Below are 14785 nucleotides of genomic sequence, written 5' to 3' on the forward strand. Positions count from 1 at the left end.
GAAGCAGCAGCCCCCTCCAGCACTTGCAGCACTGGCACCGTGCTGGGGAATGAGAAAGCACCTTTCAGGGGCTGTGCCCCGCGAGCCACGCCGGGTTTAGCCCTGCTCCAGCATTTCCAACCAGGCCACCAAGTCCCAGCCCAGGACACCGGTGCTGCTCGCCCACAGGGGAGCTGGGTTTAAGAAGGTGCTGACAAACGACCACAGCGAAGGCGAGGCTGGGCTCACGGCAAAGTCCACTGCAAGAAAGAGACGGGAGAAGGCACAGACCCAAGCCTGGGAAGGAACTGTTGCTGCTGCAGTGCGAGCGTGGCACGACACGGAGCTGGCCCACCATTGGTGGTATCCTGGGACCTTTGTGCCATGCAAACAACGAGGCAGCTACTGAAGGGACATTTATTGGGAGACAGATCCTCAACCAAAGACGGGGTTCCTCCTGCATGGTATAGCCCCATCCCAGCAAAGGCACAGAGCCTGAGAGTGCCAGCCCACTGTCTGGCATCCCACCACCACACTCCCAGGCACCAGCAGCCCCACAGGAGAAGGGAGGGAACTGGAATGGGGCCACGCAAGTAAGGCATGGCTCCAGAAGGGCCAGGAGCTGCCACCTGGACCAAGGTTTCCATCAACATCTCAGCCTGTTAAGGGCTATGGTGTGTCTCCAGACAGCAGCTCAGACAGCACTCCGAAAAGTATGTGTGCCGCAGCGCTGCGTCAGCCTCGCGAGCCCATGAAAAAGCAAGCTGCAGATGATGTCGCTTCAGTCCCATTTTGTTGCTCAGCACTGCCAGCAGGAAAAAGGCTATTCCATCCTCCCCGCAGAGATCCCAGCCGCACACGCTGCTCACCGGCAGTTGCGCAAGCCAGCCCAGAGCCTCGCCAGGCTGCCCCAGCCCAGTGCCCGCTCCAGTCTCCACAGCCCCAAACCACTAAACTCAACGGCCATGCTTCCGAGGACAGATGCCACGGAGTCGGGAAATTCAAAGGCTATTGTGCTGCTTTGTGAAAGTTTAAATATATCTGCACAGGCTCCTTCACTTGCATTCCTGGTGAAGGGGGTAAGATAAACAAGGCTTCCTGCAGGAACTGAAGACAATGGGGGAATAATTAGCATTAATCTCCAATGCAGAAACAATGCAGGTAGCAGATATTTCTGACTTTCACACCCTCCCCCCCACCTCCAGCCACATTCAGGAAGAGGCACCCAGACTGGCGTAACTTGGCCCACAGACCTCAGCTAAAAAGACACAAACTATTTAAAAGGAGGGAAGACACGCCACCAGAGTAGAGGGATCAGCCCAGGACTTGGCCATTTCAGACTTCCCCTCGCAAAAGAAGGCTGGCACATGAGGGACATGTCTCAGAGACATGGTTTTCCCAGCTTCAGCAGCTCTGGGCAGCACCCGGGCTTAACATTGGGTGCTGTGTGCACCCACATGCCAAGGGTCCCAGCGCAGAAGGCTTGGGGATGGAGCTCGCACCCACGCCTCAGCCCCGCTTCACCGCCAGCACAGCACAAGCCAACGTGCAGGAGAGCTCCCATGCCGCTGCAGGGCTCCAGTGGGGAGGGTGCAGACCCCACTCCTCCCTCCACAGCCCGACCAGAGGACTTCAGAGGTCCGCTGCTGCTGCAGGCACCACCTCTTCATTTCAGAGAGGGACAAACCAAGGCTTGTTTTCAGATCACAGCAATTCTTTAAACGGTTCTCCTACACTGGCCCCTTGGGAGTGCTCTGTACGCCAGCCAGATTTCCCAGTCCTCCTCCCAGCACTGCAGAATGACAGACGGACCTCAGCACTCCCCGGACCTTTTGCCAGTGCATTAAATAGGTCATTTGAAGCCTTTCAAGACAACAGGCTCCAGTGCTCGGTGCTCCGAGGTGACTCACAACCATTAGCATCCCTTTGGAGAGGGCTCTCCAGCCCTCAATCACTTTTGCACATAAGGGTTTTTACCCTTCATATCAAAAAAAAGCACCAGTTCAACTGGTTCAGCTTTCCCCCACAGGATTTCACCTAACACTGAGATCATTTTGCCAACTGTATTTGCACCTCTTCGCTGCCATGCTGGGAGCCCTTGGCCCGGGCCTCATGGTAAGGCACTTTGGAAGCCCAGCAGCCAGCCCCTGCCCTACCAGAGGCGCAGCCACGGGCACCACACACACCCTGCTGTGGTGGCACAGACCTGCTGGCACCTTCGCACCTCCTGCATCTCTCAAACCACAGACCACTGGAGAGCAAGTAGCACTGGCTTTGCAGCGGCTGGATGTTTCCAGCTTGTTGGTGCCATTGCCACTGTGTGGTGCCCACCCACCTGCAAGCACAAAGCTCTGCTTTCTGCAACTCCCAACTCAGCGGGGCTTTATCACCACAGCACTGCTTGGAAAGATTTGCACCCTGCATCCAGGCAAGACCCAGCCCAGGTAGCAGGGATGGCCTAGTATTACTGGACACAGAGGTGCATGGGCACACATCACCAGCTCCAGCAGCAGCAACGTGCTTCCAGCTGCTCATGTGAACCCCCCGGTGCTGCCCTGAACACCCTGGGCATTTATCAGTGCAGCATGCTACAAAGCACCATCTCCATGCAAAGGAGCTCATGCTCTACAGCGAGAGTGAGAAGGCTCCAGCACACACAGGGGACCAGTATGGCAGAGCCACCACCTGCCCCCCACGTCCCACCCTCTGCTCTGGATGCCACCAAACACCCACAACGGTGGTTCCTCGCGCTTTGCGTGGCACATCACAGAACGCTCCACTAGCAATGAGACATGCCACATCCTCCAGGAGCAGCCCTGGGCTCAAGGAGGAGTTTCCTGATCAAAGCCAGGCTATCAGCAAAACACCAGTAAGGCTACGCTGCTGCAGGACACTATCTGTCATGTCCCACAGCTTGTGCCAGGACAGGGATTAAACACCAAGTGAGCAAGGCAGGTCCTGAGCGCACGCAGCTGAGTTAGAAACAAGCAGCTCACCAGGTCATCTAACAGATCAGATCGTGGCAAAAGACCAGGGCACAACCCTTGAACCCACCACTCTGATGTCAAGCACCAGGTGCACCCCAGAGCACACTGAGTAATTACACAATCCCACCATATCCTCTGAAGGATACAACCCACCGTCTGCCTCCGTCACCCCAATCCACGGCACAGCAGCCCACGCTCCCCAGCCAGTATGGCTCCGCCATGCTGCACCACACAGAGCCCTCCTCCCTGCTTCAAGGGGCAACCGAGGTCATTTTGCTGGCATGCAGGGGCAACAAATCTCCCTGCCACCCCTCTCAGCTCTCCTTAGATGCAATTCATGAGATGAAGCAGGTAACTACAAAGGTAATTTCCTCCTGCCATCCCCACTCCCTCCCTGCCTGCAGGCTGCTGGAGGGAGGCAGAGGATAGCTTTTAGCGACAAGAGGCACAGCACAGACAATACCTGCTATATAACACTGAAGCGCTCTTTTAATGATCTGAAAGAAAAAGAAAGTGCTCTGTATTTTGCATTTGTAATAATCACAGACACTGCAAGAGGCTCCCTGGAGTCGGGGTTTACACGCAGAGGTGCCTTCACCTCCGAAAGCATCCAACTGCCTTGATTCTCTGCGGGAAGCCTGCCGCATCTCCGCAGGCGGATGGCAAAGCTCAAGGCTGGTGAGGAATAATAAAGGCATGCAAGTCCCCAGGATGCTAAAGGGAGCACAGCACTTTGCAGGTCACACAGGGACTGCACCAGTGGCCAGAGGCTTAAGAAAAGTATTGGCAGGAGTGAAAGAGTTTTTAGAAAAATTTGTTTAAAGATACATAGATACATAAAATCAATTCCACCTGGCACGCCCAGACCATGGTCTTTCTCAGTCAAGGGCTGGAGGACTGAGCAGCTTCTCAGGCAGTGGGGAGGAACCTGAGCCCTGTCTCCTGCCCACTGTCATCCCCATCTGCAGCGAGGACATCAGGGCCAGTGTGGGAGCTGGATCCTCTCCCACGGCAGCCCTGGCATGGCAGAGGGCATCACATCCTGTGCTTTGAGGAGACACCAGCCCTGGGGCCATCTCAATCAGTGACGCAGGTCACACTGCCACTATTGACCCCTGCAGAACCTCATGACAAACAGGGCAATAAAGCTGCTTGATGATTATTCATGAGATGAAGCACTGCTAAAGGACTTCAGGAATCAGATAAAAAGGATGAAAAAAGCCTGAAATATTTCATGCCAGAAAAATGCAGACATGTCACACATGGAGACAAGGGCTGGGAAGGTGACAGCAGCCTGCACCCAAAAAAGCATCTTTTGATGACAACCAGAAGCCAGCTCCCTCCTTTCAAAGCATAACGAAGTCAAAGGCCAGTGCAATATTCTTCTCAGAAATTAAGTTTCACACTATACACTGACCGGCAGCCCAAAGTCTGGGATACCAAGAGCAGAAGCCAGAGCATCCCTGCGCTTCGTTCAGAGGGCATCAGTGCCCAGGAGCAAGCTAGCAAGGGCACATAAGATTCAGCAGCCTCCTCCTTACCAGCAGTGCTTGGCACCCCAGCTTTGCACTTCATGCTCCCTATGCGAACATGCAGGGACTTGCTGTCTCCCTGCAGAGCCGGTGCCCGGCGAGCTCTGCCCACGCGTGCAGCCTCCCAGGCACTCGCTGCAGGATGAGCAAAGCTCAGGAGTCGTGCCCAGGCTGCAGAGGGAAGAGGGAAGCAGCAGAGTGGGAAGCACACACAGGGCAGCCCTGGCACAGCAGGAGCAATCGGGAGGCACTCTGTGTGGGGAGGGCAGCAGGGGCTTGGCAGAAGAAAGGATGGGGAAATCCAGCCTGGGAGCCACCAGTGACAGGGTGAGCAACTGCAGCAGGCTTGTAAAGGCAGAAGGGAGAGCAAGGACATGATGGTGGGGAAAGGGGAGCGGAGTAGGGAAGAGACACAAGAAGAGCTGAAATAAACCTGTACTGTGAGCAATGAACAGGACAGAGCATCTCTGCAGGGCATGAGGGAGAAATCCTCCTGATCCAGCCATGAAACAGCTGCAGAGCGTTTATCCACAGCAGCTACAGGTGCCAGGGAGGGAGAAAGGGAGAGCAGCGGAGGGCAGGGAGATCAGGTGGGGCAGTCTGGAACTGGGGTGGTGGGGCAGATGCTTCAGGGAGCGGAGGGAAGGAGCACAATTCCAAGGGAGAACAGGGAAGCCAGGGAACGGTGAAGTCTGGATTCAGGAGCTGAGAAGAAAAATCCCAGACAGGATGAAGAAGAGGAGCCTGTCCCTGGGAGAGGCCAGCCCTCACTGATAAAGAAACAGGAGATTTCCCAGGAGGAAAGCAAGCCTGAGGGGCAAAGCCCAGAAAAGCAGGGGCTCAGGAGGACCTCAGGCATGGTTGTGGCACCTGCAGAGATCCCAGAGGACATCTCTCACCCACCAGCCATGGAGGAGAAGGAACACACCAAGCAAGGAGATTATTATGACCTGGATTGCTCATCACAGAAAGGCCCCGAGTCATGCAGCTCGGTACCCACCACCTTCCTGCATGACAAAGCCAGCCCATTCATCCCTTCTACAGGCACACAAAAGCTTCCAGCACCATGGAGTGAGAGATGGAGCCACCCGCAGCCAGGGAAAACCTCCAAGAAAAAAACAAAACAAAAACAAAAACCAAACTTAAAAAAAAAAAAATCAGAGCACATTTCTGGGAGGGGAAAAAAGCAATGCAGGCAGACAGAGGCATCAGCACAGAGCGCCAAGGCCAGGTCCCAGCATGCTGCAAACATACTGTGATGCAAAGTGCAAGCCAGAAGAAATCAGGGCAAATTTGCTAAAGAAATGCAATTGAGTTTGGCTGATTCTCCAGCACTCTGCAGCAGCTCAGGATCTTGCAAGCAGAGTTTCAGAGTCAGCCAGGATCCTTGCTCTGTGCTCCAACCCCTGTACAAACTGCGCAGAACTGGGGGAGCTGCTTGCAGCAATGGGAAGGCAATATGAGCAACAAAGCAAAGTGATCAACAGAGAAGCCCCTGGCACTGCCTAAACGAGCCTGACATGTTTACAGAGAGGGTTCAGGAGCCAACATGTGTGCAGCCTGCTTCGGGAGGGACTCTAGCAGCTCCCAAGTGCCAGCTTTAAGAACACAGTGGATGCTTTAAGATAAGCAAAATGTCATTATGTGGCCTGAACCAGTATATTTCTGCAACAGTTCAGAGTTCCTGGATTTCCTCTGTACCTGGTGCATCCCACCATGCAAAACAGACAGGAGGAGCTGGGAAAAGGCAGCACAGCTCTTCCACCCCACTTCAGGTATAACCCACAGGCAACTCTCATCAAGGCAGCAGTGCTGGGCTGGTCACACACCTAACAGAAGCCGCCACATTTTGCCTCCAGCTCAGGTTTGCCTTGGCACTTCCCCCATTGCCCAGATGCCTCTGGACCCCAACAGCACATTTCTGGAGCATCACCACTTCTCTTTTTCCAGCAATTCATCATGCACACCACTGAAAATCCATGCCTTGCTTCTAGTCTGATTTCCCCAGCTACTCTGGAGGAGCTGAGCAGGCAGCAGAGCTACACTGACCATGCAGAACAACTCCTTTAGACAGCACCACAGTCTTTATGGGCACTGGGCTAAAAGATTAAAATTATTCCTAAATGCAGGATGCTTTCCTTGCTCAGCACACCCGTAACTGCGGGGAAGAGTTCTTCTCTCCTCTGGCCTAGGAAGCAGGCTGCAGAGCAGGAACATCTAACATCCACCCAGCACCCGTAGGCCCACCCATACCCCTGGGGGGCCCCTTCTCTCAGCAACACCCCAGCCCTGAAGTGGTTTACTGTTTCCTTCAACCTCTTCCCTCCCCAGCCATAAACCCAACAGTTTGGATGATCTCTGAACCTGGAGCATCATCTTGCCTTCCCTCTTTGTTTTTTCCATAATTGTTCTCCCAGCCACATTGCTGGCCAACATCCCCCCACTTGCACCACACCAGGCTCGCGGGAACAGCTTGTCCCCTTCTTCCTCACCCCAGAGGAGGGGGCTCCCAGAAAAACTGTCCCTAAAACAGAGGGTAATCGACCATCCCTCCTTTGCTGGGAGCATGCCCGCTGACACCTCACTCCCCCTTTGATGCACATCCCCAATATTAAATTCCCTTTTAACAGTTTGGCAACTGGCCCTTCCCTTCATGCCCGGGCTCCGCTTGGCCCAAGCAAACCGCTCCGAAGAGAGACACCACCACTAGCAATAACCCCACAGACTACCAGGCTGATGCAGGCCTCTTGCCACCAAAACCTATGAGATGACAGTGCATAGGCATCAGCTCTCCCAGCTGCAAGGTGAGCGCCAAATCCACTGCATCCCTCCTGCCGAAGGACCACAGGGCTCCGCGCCATCCCATCAGGCCCACCACGCTCCCAGAGACCTTCAGGTGAGAAACCAGGTAAAAGTCACAAAACGCCGAGGTCCACAGTGACCTCGGGGGATGGAGACAAACTCCTGTTCACACAGGGTCACTTGGATCAGGCTGCCCATGACCATGGCGCACGGGGTTTTGAACATTTCCATGGAGGCTACACAGCCTCTCTGGGCAGCCTGTGCCAGCATCTGACCAATCTCACAGGTTTGGGGTTGTTTTTTTTTAAAAAAAAGGTATTTTTCTTGCATGAGATCTCAGCTGAATGCAAAAAGTAGAAGAAGTAATAGGTGCAGACACCTCACCTGAAGCCAGGATACCAGGGCAGTGATCACATAGTGCGTACTGGCTCAAGGACAGGTCCAACCAGGATAAATCCCCTCAAGCAGGACTTCTGAAGCCTGGATCCACATCTGCTTCTTCACATGGGCAGCAGGTCCAGCTCCAAGGCTTTGGAGGACTTACAGGAGGGATGCAAAGCTTTTGTGCCTGTCCTTTGCCCCCTGCACAGGGACTGCAGACCCCTGCCATCCTCACTTGCCCCGCTCCCTCTCTCCCAAAGCACCTGCTTACAGCCACCACCACAGAGAAGCTGCTGGGCAAGACACGTGGGCAGCAGGTCCCACACACACACGCTGGAGCCCTGGACAACCCGGCCCTGGGGAGGGAGACAGACACAGCATCTCGGGCAGCACGGCCACAGGCAGAACAGCCACCAGTGCCATTGTCATGCAGCATCGTGGCAGGGCTCAGTATCAACACCTGAGGGTGGGCGCCACGGGTGGCAGCCTGAGCAGCCGGCCAGAAGCCCAGCCTGCTCCTTAACAAAGAATTAAACCAAATTGCTCTGCAGCTCAAAGCAGCCCCTCTAAATTCCTCCCTCCCTGGACACTCAGCAGGGCAGTGAACCAGAGTGGCTGCTCACAGCCTCACACCAGCCTGCTCAAGTGCCAGCGCTGCACTCCTGTGCTCCACGGCCACCCCAGCCCACCCCCTGCTTCAGGTACTTGAGCATAATTAGATGGCCTTAGCCTGCGTAATTTTAATCAGCCCAGTTATACAACCAGATGTAGCAGGGTCCTCCTGATACTTGACCATGAAACACATTTAACTTGCTTTGCGCCTCTCTGAAAAAAGGAAAAAGCTGTTTTATTCCACGTCATCTGACTTACTGCTGAAGGATGCTGCACAGCTGCATTTCAGAAAGGTGTGCATGCACACATCTTCTCTTTACTCCCATACAGACCTTCAGCCAGCTCACATTTATTACGCTGTGCTTGAATCCTACTTCAGGAAGGTCTCTGCCTGCTGTCTGAAGTTAATTTTTTCCCCCTTCAGTCAATCAACTTGAAATTGGGTTTGCATATTAAAATGAAATTTAATTTCTAGGCCATTACCCCAATGTGGTCTAGCTTCTCTGTCTGCAAATTGAGGAATAAACAAGCAGACCTAGCAATTCATTTCCTCTTAGACATGAATTCCAGTTATAAACAACAGTAATAATATTCTGCAGAAGCACAGAGCCCCTTTCATTTTGGGATCCCAAGCCATGTCAGAGAAAGCAGGCAAAGCCCTGGGAGCTCTGACATGTGCCAAGTCACTCGTGCAGAGCTGGCACGCAGACCTGCTAAACGCTTTCTTGCACAGCCTGCAAAGAGGATCTTTTGGAAGTGCCCTCAGTTTCTCACTGACGTAGCAGGATTCCTATTATTTCTCACATTGGCTTTTCATAAGCTACTAGGTTTTCCTTTCCCCCCTCAAGTAGAGAGGCCAGACAGAGATACATAAACTATGTAGTTTTGAGACCTGAGAGCTTGCAGCAACCAACTCCACAAGATCTGTTTACAACATAACCCCCCAAAAAAACAAAAAAAACCCCTCCAACACTACCACCTCTTCTACTTGGTCTCTCTACTTAAATTTTGAGAGCAAAACATCCAGCATCACTTTTAATCTGCAGAAGAGCGATCATCCTCATTTGCCCGCAGGGCACTCTGCCTGACCACCACTTTCCAGACCCCATCCACACCCTCTTCCTTTCACAGCAAGGAAATCCCACGGGAAATGCCCCAAAGGAAAAAAAAAACAGCTGTGAACACCCTGCCAGGGAAGAGCAGGCATCCGCAGATCAGGCCAGGTTGCTTGCAGCTGGCTACCGAGCACAGCACCTCCTCTGCTTGGGCACATCCCAGCCAGCCCAACTGAAACAACAAACGCCGCTTTCACCGGGAGACACCCCCGAACCCCACAGCCATTTCCACTTCAGTTTAAAAGACTCCCCTAGTTCAGCACAGCCTAAAACATGCCCGGGCTGTCCCTGGGCAGCCCTGGCACACGCTAGGCTTTTCCCCTGCTCCTGTGTGCTGGGGGGAGCAATGGCACGGTGTCCCCTCCCTGGCCCCAGGCACTCGCAGCAGCCACTGGAGTGGCACTGGGGGCCATTTGGACCAGCCTGCATTCCCTGTGAGCAACCCTGGCCAGAAGGGGACAGCATGGTGGGAGGGAAAGGGGGACATGGATGGGAAAGAGAAAGGGGGACAACAGCCTGAGCCCGGCTGCAAGAAGAGCTCCAACACCAAAAGAGGAACAGGGGCAGGGAGCAGAGCAATGTCCTCTGCCCTGCCGGCACCCAGAGGTTTGCGTGCTTGGGGTGGAAGCCAAGCCCAGCCAGTGACGTGGGAACAAGCAAAGGCAGACTGGCACCACGGAGCTGGGAGAGGGCACGGAGACAAGAGGTCTGAACTGGCAGGCAGGCTGGCCTGACCCCAGTCCGAGGCCCCGCAGCACAACGGGGCACTCCCCAGCCCCCCGGGAGTGCCCCGCGTGGGGCCAGCATGGCCAGGCTGTGCAGGGCAGGGAGCTGCAACCAAGGGGGTGAGGGGCAGCTGCGTATGCCACCAAGCTCCATCCCCACACCAGGGTGGTCCCGGGGGGCAGCACCCCACTCCTCTCCCTGCTGTGCTGGTGGGCATTGCCAGGGGTCCTGCCCTCTGCCCCCTAGCTGCGAGCCGGGAGCCCCAGCTGAGCAAGGGCAAGGATGTCCCGTCCTGGCCCCTGCCTCCTGGGCACAGGACCCGCTCGGACCCCACCACCAGCAGGGCTGAAGGCAGCCCATGCACAGGGATGGTGCAGAGGCAATGATGGAGCCTGGTGTTGCCAGCAAACACAATAAGCTACTTCCTGAGAAAGGCCAACAGGTCCAGAGGCACAAAAGGGGCTATTCTGCTGCCGGCCATGCTCCCCAGTCTGCTCGGGGCTGGGACCAAGAACAGGGAGGAAGGGCAGATGCTGAAGCCAACACACGCTGCACATCTCACTGCTGCTGGCAGGGCTCCACCGCCTGTGCCCCGCAACACCAGGGCCACAGCACCCAGCTCTGCCCCGCATCACCTCCGAGGACGCGGCAAACCGCAGGCTGAGGGCTTGGCACCAGCCCCCCCTGCACCCAGCGGACGCAAGGCAAGTCGTGGGCTGCTGTCAAAAGAGCTAACGTGATGTTTTCTAGCGGCCATGCATACGGAAACAGGAAGGCAGCACAGAAGCCAAGGGGCAAGACGAGATGCTCTCCCCTCAGCGCCGCTTGGGCTGCCAGGGCCCCGCCACCCTCGCACAGCACAAGGCAGCTTTCAGCAGCGCACAGATCCCCCATTCTCCCCGCTGGTGACCTCCCTTGCCCTGGCATTTTCGAGACCCCAGGCTCCGCACCAGCAAGTGATCATGCTGGAAGAGACAGCAGAGGGAGGCCAGTCATCGGCTTCCCTGCCATGTCCTCTTGTTCTTGTTAATCGGAGAAGATGACGGAGTTGCTCATTTGCAAAAGATGACAGCAAAAGCCAGGCACTCATTAAGCTGCAGTATTTTCCACGGGAAGAACACTAAAACCAAGCAAATCAAGCCCTGGCAAAGTGATCAGACCCTGACCCCAAACCTCCCCAAGGCTCTTTGTCCCTCCTGAGGAGGATGCTCAGGGGAGTATTATTCGCAGCCACAGACCCTCCTGGAACACTGCCAGCTCGCCCCAAAGAGGGGAGCACCAGACTAATAGAGAGTTCAAGCGAGCAGAAGTGGGTACATTCTTGGAAGCAGTAACTCCCTCCAGAGGTACAAAATAATCACACTGCTTATTAGCTTCATTTAAAGAACTGGCTGCACAGCCTGCAGAGAAAGTTCTGGTTCCAGCATCTCTGAGGGAACAGCCAAGAGAGTTTCTCCAGCGACCAGCCTCCAAGACATGATGACTGCCAGAAGTCAGGAGCCGACCTCGGAGATAACAGGCTCAACATCCCCCCACGCCGCTCCGCTTCAGACAGCCCGGTAGCCCCAGCCCGGTAGCCCCGAGCCGAGCCCCGGCTGCACAGCCACCCACCGAGAGCCACAGCCCAGGGGGGTCAGGGTGACACCCCCAGGCACAGGTTTGGAAACACACCTCCCAATCCCCTCGAGGAGAGGATCAAGGGACAAGACAACCCTGATCTTAAAAATAAGTAATTTATCAATCTCACATGGTCTCAAGGATGATCCTACCCTGCTTACAAACACACACACACACATATATATATATGCAACGACATACAGACTGTTAGCACATCACCCAGCCCACTCCCCAAGCTGTGCCAGTGCCAACGAGGCCAATGGAGCGCAGCCCACCTGCCAGCACGCTCTTCAAGCAAGGGAATTTATGACCCGCTGCAGCTTCATTTCTTTAGAAAAAGCCAGGTTTACAAAACAGGCGGTGCAGCTCTCAGGACCCCGGCTGCACACACACACACACACTACTTTCACCCCACGCCACAAAAGGCTCCGCAGGGCACAGACCTGTCTCTAATCGCTTGTGAAGCAGCCGGCACACCCAGGGCTCTGTAGCAATAACACCACCTGCCTGAATCGATGCAACTGCTGCTGTCGCTGACATACGTTCTTCCTCCTTGCATTTCTTTCCCACTCACCGTCTTTTCCCAGAGGCATCCTTAAGGAACACCCCCTTGGGCATGAGAGCATTCCCACACCGCTGCCCGGGGAGGGGGGAGACCACTACAACCAGCCTCCCTCCCTCCCATTCAACAACTAGCTTTATTACCCCCTGGTTAGGGGCAAGGGCCCAGCAAGGAGTTTCGAGCGTGCTCCTGGAAGACGAAAGGCAGCAGTGACCACCACGGCACCTGTGGAAGCCCAAGGGCTCTGCCCACCACCAGCAGCTCCATCACAACCCCACTCCAGCACAACCACCAAGCACCACCGTGCCCCACTGGAGCGCGGGCAGAGAGGGAAGGGCGGCCACCCCAATCTCACTGTAAGAGTCAAGGAGCAGCTCAAGCCCCCGCTCGACCACAAGCACACAGGGCAGAGGGCTGCCAGCGCTCGCCGGCTTTGCCAGACACTGCCGTGGGTGGGTGGTGGTGACATGGCCGCTGTGGCAATGCCAGCCAGTGATGCCCAGCATGGCACGCAGCACTTCAGTCGGCCCCGGCTGCTGCAGCTCCCTCATGCAGCGCCGGTCTCCTTGAAGCTGCCTGCCAACAACAAAGGTTCAGCCCAGGTTCCAGGGCTCGCTCGAGAGCGCGAGGAGGCCTGGGCCAGAGCCAGGCAGGGCAGGCAGAGCCGGAGCCATTCACACCCTGGCATGTCAAGACTTGAGGAAATTATGGAACAACAAGAGCCATTTGCCCTTTTCCGAAAGTCCACAGCCGGTTCAGCAGAACAGCCCTTCACCGCCTGAGCTACACTACAACCATCTCTAGCTGTGCACATTGGAGCAATAAAATATGCGGATGGTATGTTTTTGGAGGCAAGACACATAAATAAAGGGCGAGGATGAGGAAATTCAGCTCTCGCACGTCATCCAGGCGCATTTTCTAACAGCTCAACAGATTCTCAGCACAAGCAAAACACACTCCACGCCGCTACCAGCGGTAACAGCTCTAAAAACACCAGCAATAGCGCACCAGTGGCACCCCAAGAAGCGCTGCCCAGGATCTCGGCGCAGCGGCGGGGTCTGCACCAGCAGAGAGGTCACCCGTGCCTGCCCCGTCACTCCCGCTCCGCGAGGGGCCTGTGGGACCCCTGAAGACGCCGGCCCCGGGATGGACCCCGTTACCTTTGAACTTCCATTTAACTAAACTTTATCACGGCTGAAGCCGTGCCACGCTGCCGGGGAGGACAACGGGACCCGGTGGAAGGCTGCGGCCACCCGCCGAGCCCCTGCCCGCTGCAGCGGGAGCCTGGAACGGGGAAATGCCGGGATTTAAACGAACGGGGGAAACGCAGCCGCCGGCCTGGCGGCGGGAAGGGCGCGCCGTGCCGTGCCGCACCGGGCAAGCCGGGGGGGTCCCGGGCAGGCAACTCGGGCCGCCGGCCCGGCAGTGGGCGCTTCCCGCTGTACGGCCCCCGGCGCGGGGAAGGGGCCCCCGGTCGAGCGGCGGAAGGTGCCGGGACGGGTTCGCAAACGCGCTTCGCAGCCGGGAGACCCGAGCAGGAATGCCGAACACCGGCCCCAGGACGTGCGGGAAGCTCACCCCCGCCCCGCCGCCTTCCCGCCCTCCTCGCCCCGCCGCCACTTGCCGCAAGCCCTCCGGACGCCCGGGAAGGGCCGCGCCGGGGCCCCGCCACCGGGCTCGGTACCCGCGGAGCCCGTGTGCCCGCCGGAGCCCGCCCCGCTCCCCCCGGGGCCGCTACCTACCGGCGGGCTGCAGCAGCCTCCCCGCCGCTGCCCGGGCATCTTGGAGGCGCGGCGGCGGCGGCGGCGCGGAGGAGACGGCGGCAGCGGCGGCGGCGCGGGGCGGGGGGGCGGGGGCGGGGCCGCACGCGCTCCCGCCCCCCGCCCCGCCCTCGCCCCGCCGCAGGTGAGGCCGCAGCGGCACCGGGGTCCCGCCGGCAGCGGCGCGGTACGGCCGGGCCCGGCCCCGCCCGGCGGGCGCCCCCCGCGCCCACCCGTGGCGTGTCGCCCCGCCGCGCAGGGCCGCCCCCCCTCCCGCTGTGTCCCCGCCGCGGCGCAGCGCGGCCCGCACCGCTGCTTTAACGTGGGCAGGCACGGCTGAGCGGGCTGAGCGAGGGGGTCTCGCCTTCGGGGTCTTACCCTCGCCCTCTGCAGAGCCCTCTGCCGCACAGCCGAGGGCTGTGGGCGAGGTCAGGTTACGTGCAAAGCACACATATGCACACACATACACGTACCCACAGCGTAACATCAAAGGGAAGAGAGGGAGGGGGAACCCAGCCACGTAATTTACTCCTCAGTAACATGGGTACGTGCTGCACAGGTTATTTAGACGTGAGGACTGCCCAGAGTGTTAAATGAGCCGCCTCGTTAAAATCAACACGAGGAAAAATCCATCCCAGCTCAGGGCGCTGCTGAAGGCGTGGCGGGGAAGGGGTTCGCAGATGCTGGGTTTGGTGCGCAGGGACCTGCAGGC

The 14785-nt window shown here is 57.1% G+C and overlaps 1 protein-coding gene across 1 annotated transcript in view; it reads right to left on the bottom strand.

Moving 5' to 3' along the window:
* MID2 (midline 2) overlaps window positions 1-14158 on the bottom strand; it is a 113960-nt gene extending 99802 nt beyond the window's left edge. Inside the window, exon 1 of the mRNA XM_055727599.1 lies at window positions 14056-14158. The gene's annotated coding sequence lies outside the window, so the exon portion shown is untranslated. The remainder of the gene's footprint in view (window positions 1-14055) is intronic.
* Window positions 14159-14785: the final 627 nt, after the last annotated feature.

Source organism: Falco cherrug, chromosome 15 (genome assembly GCF_023634085.1).
Source record: "Falco cherrug isolate bFalChe1 chromosome 15, bFalChe1.pri, whole genome shotgun sequence".
NCBI lineage: Eukaryota > Metazoa > Chordata > Aves > Falconiformes > Falconidae > Falco > Falco cherrug.